Source organism: Myotis myotis, unplaced genomic scaffold (assembly GCF_014108235.1).
Source record: "Myotis myotis isolate mMyoMyo1 unplaced genomic scaffold, mMyoMyo1.p scaffold_m19_p_11, whole genome shotgun sequence".
NCBI lineage: Eukaryota > Metazoa > Chordata > Mammalia > Chiroptera > Vespertilionidae > Myotis > Myotis myotis.
Window position 1 is genome coordinate 62,263,361 of NW_023416315.1, and position 8,476 is coordinate 62,271,836.

At 43.4% G+C, this 8,476-nt stretch overlaps 1 pseudogene; it reads left to right on the plus strand.

Moving 5' to 3' along the window:
• The first annotated feature begins 4,039 nt into the window (after window positions 1-4,039).
• Window positions 4,040-4,583, plus strand: LOC118665780 (annotated as a pseudogene).
• The last annotated feature ends 3,893 nt before the right edge of the window (window positions 4,584-8,476 follow it).

Below are 8,476 nucleotides of genomic sequence, written 5' to 3' on the forward strand. Positions count from 1 at the left end.
AAAAATATGTATTTTTTTAAAAGTGGGGGTGGAGATGCAAAGGAACCAGGATTATCTTGAAACACCTTGTCTGTAGGTGTTCAAGTTAAAAGGCCCTGTTCTGGAGGACTGCTTGAACTAGAGAGCATTTAAACTCTCTCATGATTCTCAGGCAGGCATTTGATTTGCATTAGAGCAGGCAACTAATGTGTTTCGCAAAGGGTTAGGATCCCAGAAGTCTGGTAACTTGAACCTTGTCTAAGAAATGGATATGGGAATTTTGAAGGCAATTCTTTTCCCCTCTCACACCCCCACTTAAATAAAATAAACTAAGTTCAAAGCTTCCACATTTCTTTGTGTAACTCTGGACTTGAAGGCTCACTTTGCCTTTGATATTTAGAAAAAAAGACCTTGGCCCTGTCTGGTGTGGCTCAGTTGCTTGAGTGTCATCCCTTGCACCAGAAGGTCACCCGTTCGATTCCAGTCAGGCCACATGCCCAGGCTTCAAGTTCTATCCTAGGTCAGGGTGTGTATGGGAGGCAACCCATTGATGTTTTTCTCTCACATCAATTCTCTCTCTCTCTCTCTCTCTCTCTCTCTCTCTCTTCCCCCCCCCCCCCCCAGTTCGTTCCTTTTCTCTGAAAATCAATAAAAACATTTTTTTTTAAAAGACCTTGGGCCTTGCAAAGGTAAAACCAAGATTTCATTCCAGAGTAGAGAAGGAATTAAACAACTCTGAGATGACATTGTAAAGGTAAGCCTCATCGAGGAGCTTAGGTTGAATCCTAATGGATTGAGGAGCCATGGAAGTCTTGAAGCAGAGAGGTGACATGATCAGATTGGTTTTCAAAGATCACAGCAGTGATTGGGTTGAGGATTTGTACTGGAGGCTGCCCGATCCCGTGGGTGAACCTGCTATAGACAGCAGCTTCAGCGAAAAGAACTCTCCTCTGAAATATCTTCTACCGGCCACATAAACATCTGTCATGCCACAGGATGCACGTTTAAGAGCAATACGATGAAAGATTGATATTCTTGTTTGGGCTATGATTTAAATGTAGTACTGCCCCAGCACTAAGCCACGTAATCTTACAACCATCAATTATAATAACAGTGCTTGTGTAGTGGTGTTTTATAGCCAAAAGATTAAAACAGAAGTCAACTGTAGTTTATTGTTATTTAATAAGTTTTCTTTTATACTTGACATCAGGAAAATGACATGATGTGACACAGTAATGTATTGCATTAGTTTTTGCAGGCTAATGAGAAGAGGACAGAGGCTCCATATAATATGTAAACATGCACTCATACCAAATGAAGGCTGCATGATGTCACAGCAGGAAATCCCAATCAAGTTTCATAGTGGTCCTAATGTGCCAAGTTCAATGAAAAGTGGAAGTTTATTTTTTAAAACTGAACAATGGTCCCACATTTTTATTTTTTTAAGTATATTTTATTGATTTTTTACAGAGAGGAAGGGAGAGGGACAGAGAGTCAGAAACATCGATGAGAGAGAAACATTGATCAGCTGCCTCCAGCACACCTCCTACTGGGGATGTGCCTGCAACCAAGGTACATGCCCCTGACCAGAATCGAACCTGGGACCATTCAGTCCGCAAGCCGACGCTCTATCCACTGAGCCAAACCAGTTAGGGCTGGTCCCACATTTTTAAAGTTATGTGAATGAGTCATTTGTTTATTTATTTCCTCCAATAATCTAATAGAAATTTCTGGGTTAAAACTAGACACGTTTTTTTTCAACATCTGCAATATTGAACTTGAAGTTCAGATTTTTTTTCCTGTTCCCAATTCCAATAATAATTGGCTTCTATACTCATTTGATGCGGCTTTATGTAACACTAACTTAACTACAAGGGAACAAGACAGTTTTATGAAAATATCAAGTGACATCTTGTTAAATTGACATTAGAGGAATGCTCTCTGGCAAACATTTGTGAAGTATAACATCCAATTATCTCAAACAAGTAAACAGAGCCTTGAAATTATTAATATCATTTTGCATTTTTGGTCTAACAAGCTTAAATGAACAGGCACTCTCTGCATGTGTTAATATTATTAAAACTAAATTGCACAAGCAGATTAAATAGAGAAACTAAATGGGGACACATTTTTCTATTTTTCCCCAACATTGGTAATTGTAGTTTAGCAAAGCAACATCATTCATCAGAGTAAATTAATGTCACTAATATGATGTTTTGAGTTTATGGTTATTTAACTTATAAGCTTATTTTATTTTATGTTTTATAAGCACTGTAAGCATAATAAGCTTATAAATAATTTATGCATTTAAATAACATTTTGATAAAAATAACTTGTCAACATTGAGGAGCCTCTTTTTCTGTTTAAAACAAGATGAACAAAATTAAAAGGTGAAATGAACATTACTCAATTTTAAGAAATATGGTTCTACCAAATTCTCCATCTTGCTTAAGTTAAATTAGTTTTCTAACGTGAAGTCAATAACATTCTAATTAATATACTACCTATAGAGTTGTAAGATATAGATGCAAACCGTAAAGTAAAATTCCAATGTAATATTTACTATACAAAGTAGATTCTTAAGAAATGCTTTTTTAAAAAAATTTATTTCAGAGAGGCAGGGAGAGAGCTAGAAACATCAAGGATGAGAGAGAATCATTGATTGGCTGCCTCCTGCACATCCCCCACTGGGGGAGGGGATCGAGCCCACAACCTGGGCATGTGCCCCTGGCTGGAATCGAACCTGGGACCCTTTAGTCCACAGGCCAACGCTCTATCCACTGAGCCAAACCAGCTAGGGCAGAAATGCTTTTTAATTACTCAGCTGGGAGAGGTAAAATAATATAATAAAATATAAACTTGTTCCCTAGTGGTTTGGCTCAGTGGATAAAGTGTTGGCCTACAGACTGAAGGGTTCCAGGTTTGATTCCAGTCAAGGGCACATGCCTGAGTTGTGGGCTCGATCCCCAGTAGGGGGCGTGCAGGATGCAGCCAATCAATGATTCTCTCTCATTGATGTTTCTCTCTCTCTATCCCTCTCCTTTCCTCTCTGAAATCAATAAAAATATTTTTTAAAAATAATAATATATAAAGTTGTAATAGTCCCAAGATTAGTCCAATAGCCATATGGGTAACTACACCACTATGTCTTTAAATTCAATTTTAATTTTTAAAATGATGACTATGTCTGTATTATGTAATCATCCATAAATCCTATATAATAACGAGGTAATATGCAAATTAACTTTCACGCCCTCACAAGATGGCTGCCTACGATCAGGCCAGCAGGGGGGTTAGTGAGGGACAACCAAACGACTGAACAAGCAGGCTGCGTGAGGTGACCAGGCTGGCGGGGGGGGGGGGGGGGGGAGTTGGGGGGCAACCAAGCCAGCAGTGGGGGGCAATAAGGTGTGACCAGGCCAGCAGGGGGGTCAATTAGGGGCTATCAGGCTGGCAGGCGGGGGGCAGTTAGGGGTGATCAGGCAGGCAGGCAGGTGAGTGATTAGGAGCCAGCAGTCCAGGATTGTGAGAGGGATGTCCAACTGCCGATTTAGGCCCAATCCCAACTGCCGGACATCTCCCGCGGGGTCCTGGATTGGAGAGGGTGCAGGCTGGGCTGAGGGACCCCCCTCCCCCCCCCCCCCGCACAAATTTTGTGCACCGGGACTCTAGTAGAGGAGTAAATAGAACAAATAAAAATCTTCCTGTCACTCTCCACCTGGTCCTACTTTCCACTCCAAAAGACAGTTTGGTGCCTGTCCTTCCAAATCTTTTTCTCTGTATTTACATACACTTATGTGGACCTATACAGCTATACTATTTTCGTTTGTTATATAAATGGGATTATACAGAATGCATACTGCGGATGGCTTTTCTTTTATACAACATATCTTGGATGTGTTATTATTTTTGAACAGGACTTTTAAATTCTTTTTTAGGCTGCAGCCATTCTTCTGTCACCTTTGGTGGAAACATTAAGAGTGAAGACCTCTTAGGTTTGCCTTTCTGCTGGTGGACTCTGCTGAGTAAGCATCGTTGGAGTCTCCCCTCCGCAGTTCTCATGTCTAAGTCAGAGTCTCCCAAAGAGCTGGAACAGCTGCAGAAGCTCTTTATCAGGGGTGTTGAGCTTTGAAACTACCAAAGAGAGTCTGAGGAGCCATGTCGAACAATGGGGACATTCGCAGACTGCGTTGTGAAGAGAGTGCTCCAGACCAAACCAAGTGCTCCAGAGGCTTTGGATGTGTCACCATGCCACTGTGGAAGAGGTGGAGGGGAGAGTTGTGGAACCAGAGAGGGCTGTCTCAAGAGAAGATTCTCAAAAACCTGGTGCCCACGTAACTGTGGGAAAGATTTTAGTTGGTGGTATTGAAGAAGACGCTGAAGAACATCACCTAAGAGATTATTCTGGATTGTACGGGGAAATTAAAGGGACTGAAATCGTGACTGGCAAAAAGAGAGGCTTTGCTTTTGTAACCTTTGATGACCATGACTCTGTAGACAAGATTGTCGTACAGAAAGACCCTACTGTGAGTGGCAGAAATAACATCTTGATGCTGATGGGAACATTCAGTAGAGGGGAGAACTTGGCCAATGTCCTTGAGTAGGCAAGAGGGGATTGTTAGGACTAGTGTATAAGGTTGGCCTTAGAGAGGAACACAGAGTATAGCAGGATTTCTCAATTTCCACACTTTTGACATTTTGGGAGAGGTACTTCTTTGTTGGGGAGGGAGGACTATCCTGTGCATTGTGTTAAAATGTTTTGCAGCATTACTGACCTCTACCATCACCCCAGGTATCAAGAATGTCTCCAGAAATTGCCAATAGCCCCTGGGAGGCAAAACTGTGCTCACTTGAGAACTACTGATCTATAGTAACAGGGGGGAAGGTAAAGTACTATCAGAGAATGATAAGACAACCACTCAATAGCCTATCTAATAAAGAGGGAATATGCTAATTGACCCTCACACCATTGCAAAGATGGCAGTGCCCACAGCCAATAAGGAGGGAATATGCTAATTGACTGTCCCACCCTCAAAGATGGCGGCGCCCACAGCCACAAGATGGCCGGCAGGGGAGGGCAGTTGTGGGTGACCAGGCCAGCAGGGGAGGGTAGTTGGGGGAGACCAGGCCTGAAGGGGAGGGCAGTTGAGGGGGAACCAGGCCTGCAGGGGAGGGAAGTTGGGGACAATCGGGCTGGCAGATGAGCAGTTAGGCATCAATCAGGCTGGCAGGGGAGTGGTTAGGGGCAATCAGGCAGGCAAGCAGGTGAGCGGTTGGGAGCCAGCAGTCCCAGATTGTGAGAGGGTTGTCCGACTGCCGGTTTAGGCCTGATCCCACAAGGGTTCCAAATTGGAGAGGGTGCAGGCTGGGCTGAGGGACAGCCCCCCCCCCAGTGCCCAAATTTCATACACTGGGCCTCTAGTATGAAATAAAAAGACAAAGCTGAATTTATTGCTTATACTAGAGATAGTCATAGCCATGTGGGTCAGGCATGGCTTCAAGCAGACCAACCAGACTGCTAATCTCATACTGGATTTTGAGAAAGTGGGTAATTCAGGGATTGGTGAACTTTCAGGAGTCTAATTCTGTTGGCATCATCATAGAAGTGATAACTTGGGTGAAACTATTGCTGACTGGCTGGCACTCAGGGGCATGTTTACTGAAGTGAGTCTTTCTGATTTGCTTATTTTCAGAATCAACAGGTAGTTGTTGGCTTGCAAAAGCATGTTCAATTGATCAACTGAACTTAAAACTGGCTCTGATTTCTGTTTGTTCCCATGGGAGTGTGGGGAGTTAAGAAATTCTCAGTACTCTATGCTAGTGGACAGATGTGGTGGTGGAAATTTGTGGAAGTTTTCTTCTGCTTTAATTTTTTAAAAAGTGAAATAGGAAGTAAGGCCCTCAGCAGACAGGGAAAATAGCTAGGTGTAGGTGTTGAAGGTTTAAGAAAAGAGGTATAAAATAGGTATGAAAGTAGGAGAGGAAGTGGATTAGGCAGCGGTCGCCAACCTGGACCACTGGTTGTCCGTGAGGTCCAAAAAGTTGGCGACCACTGGACTAGAGAACTGTAGTATGACTACTGTGCAGAATTAAGGACCCATTGAGGTAAAAAATCCTAGATAATAAAAGCTAATATGCAAATTGACCAAACAGTGAAACGACCGGTTGCTAAGACCTGCATTGACCTCCAGGGGGCAAACGCTCAAAGCAAGAGGTGCCCCCTGGTGGTCAATGCGCTTCCACAGGGGGAGCACTGCTTAGCCAGAAGCCAGGCTCAAGACTGGCAAGCGCAATGGCAGTGGCAGGAGCCCCTCCTACCTCCGCGGCAGCACTAAGGATATCCGAATGATGGCTTAGGCCTGCTCCCCAGGGCCTAAGGGCTCCTGGACAGAGAGAGTGTGCAGGCTTGGCTGAGGGACCCCTGCCTCAAGTGCATGAATTTCGTGCACCATGCCTCTAGTATAGAAATAAATTAGCATGTCGTGCATTTTTCTTTCATATTCAGTTGACTGGGTGCAGGAGATGTGAACTTAACTGTGATTGAGGTTTTGCCAAATAAGTACTATAAAGCAAGAAAGGTTCCAGGAACTTGAGAGGGTATTCAAGATAATGTATTATTTTGAGCTTATTTTGCTTTTTATTATGATATTGTCAAACATCTCAATAGTAGAAAGAATAATATAATGAATCCTCATGAGCCTGTCACCCAAATCCAACAAATAAAACATTTTGCAATCTTTCTTTTTTTTAATTGATTTCAGAGAGGAAGGGAGAGGGAGAAAGAGATAGAAACATCAATGAGAGAGAATCATTGATTGGGTGCCTCCTGCACACCCCCCACAGGGGGGTTGAGACCAAAACCTAGGCATGTGCCCTGACTGGGAATCAAATCATGATCTCTTGGTTCACAGGTCAATGCTCAACCATTGAGACAAGCCAACTGGGCTGCAATCTTCTTTCATCTATTCTGCCAGACATTTTCTTTTCCTCAAGCATTTTAAAGCAGCCTGGTTCTTTAAAAAAAATTTTTTTAATTAAAAAAGAATTTTAAAGCAAATCCCAGACTGGTTCACTCATAAATACCTTAAGATGTATCTGTTACAAATAAGGACTTAAAAAAACAAACCATAATCACAATGCCATTATCACATGTAACAAAACTAACAATAATTATTTAATACTAGAGGCCCGGTGCATGAATTTGTGCAGGGGTGGGGTCTGTCCAGCCTGGCCTGATAGGGGCTGATTGGTTGGGCAGACCAGGAGAGGGGATGTGGGAGGTTGGCTGGCCCCCACAACCCTGATCGGGGGTGAGGCCAGCCTGCCAACCGCCCATGGTCCCTCCCTCCGGCCAGCCCACCCCCTGAAGAACTGCTGCAGAACTCCCGGTGGAGGGGACAATTTGCATATTACCCTTTTATCATATAGGAAGATTAACTAATTCTCAGCTCACATTCAAATTTTGCAAAGTGATGATAATGTTTGCTGACAAACTTAAGCTACCTAAGGAGAGAAGAAATAAGCTGATGAGGTTTGGTACAGTGGGAGGTGGTTAGATCAACAGGTTAAAGGTCCTGGTGGGTGGGAAGATCATTGAAGTTAGGAGCCCACAGGGAGTTAGCTGAAGGGGTGGGGTGGGGAGGTCCCATTTTCATCTGCCCACTGCTCAGCCACAACAGTCTTCTTTTTCAGTTTATTATATGAGACAAACTCCTTCCAATCACTATCTCATCCATTTTTAAAAAATATATTTTTATTGATTTCAGAGAGGAAAGGAGAGGGAGAGAGAGATAGAAACATCAATGATGAGAGAGAATCATTGATCAGCTGCCTCCTGCATGCCCCCCACTGTGGATCGAGCCTGCCACCCGGGCATGTGGCCTTGACCAGAATCAAACCTGGGACCCTTCAGTCCAGCGGTGGCCAACCTTTCGGACCAGGGACCGCCAGTGGTCCACAGGCCTGAGCTCTATCCACTGAGCCAGACCAGCTCCGGCTACCTCATCCATTTTAGCTCCAGCACCGGATACTCTCAGGAGACTCTGCAAACTAAATTAGGTCTTCCTTTTATACCTTTCTTCTTTGGAGCACTCACAATTTCAAAACTATAGAAAAACGTGTTTGTTTGAAGTCGAAGTCCGCTAAGAACCATGTCTCCTTTGTTCACTACGGTCACTGCAAGCTCCTAGGGCTGCGTCAGTAGGACACGCCCAATAAATGTATTTGTTGGACAAAGGAGGAAGTGTTCAATAATGCCAAATGCCACAGATTTCTAAATCCACCTGTCATACGGTTTCTAAGAAGGATTCTAAATTATCTATTCTCAGGTGACAGTCGCCAATTCCTCGCTTGTAGGAAGCTAGCATTTAGGCGGCCCATTTAAGTTCATTACTTGAAGACTACATTGGGCCCTTGTTCCTGCTTAAATTGGAGAGACAGAGCTCTAAACTCCCCTTTATCAGCCCCAAAATGCTCTTGCATAAAGGAAACAATTAAT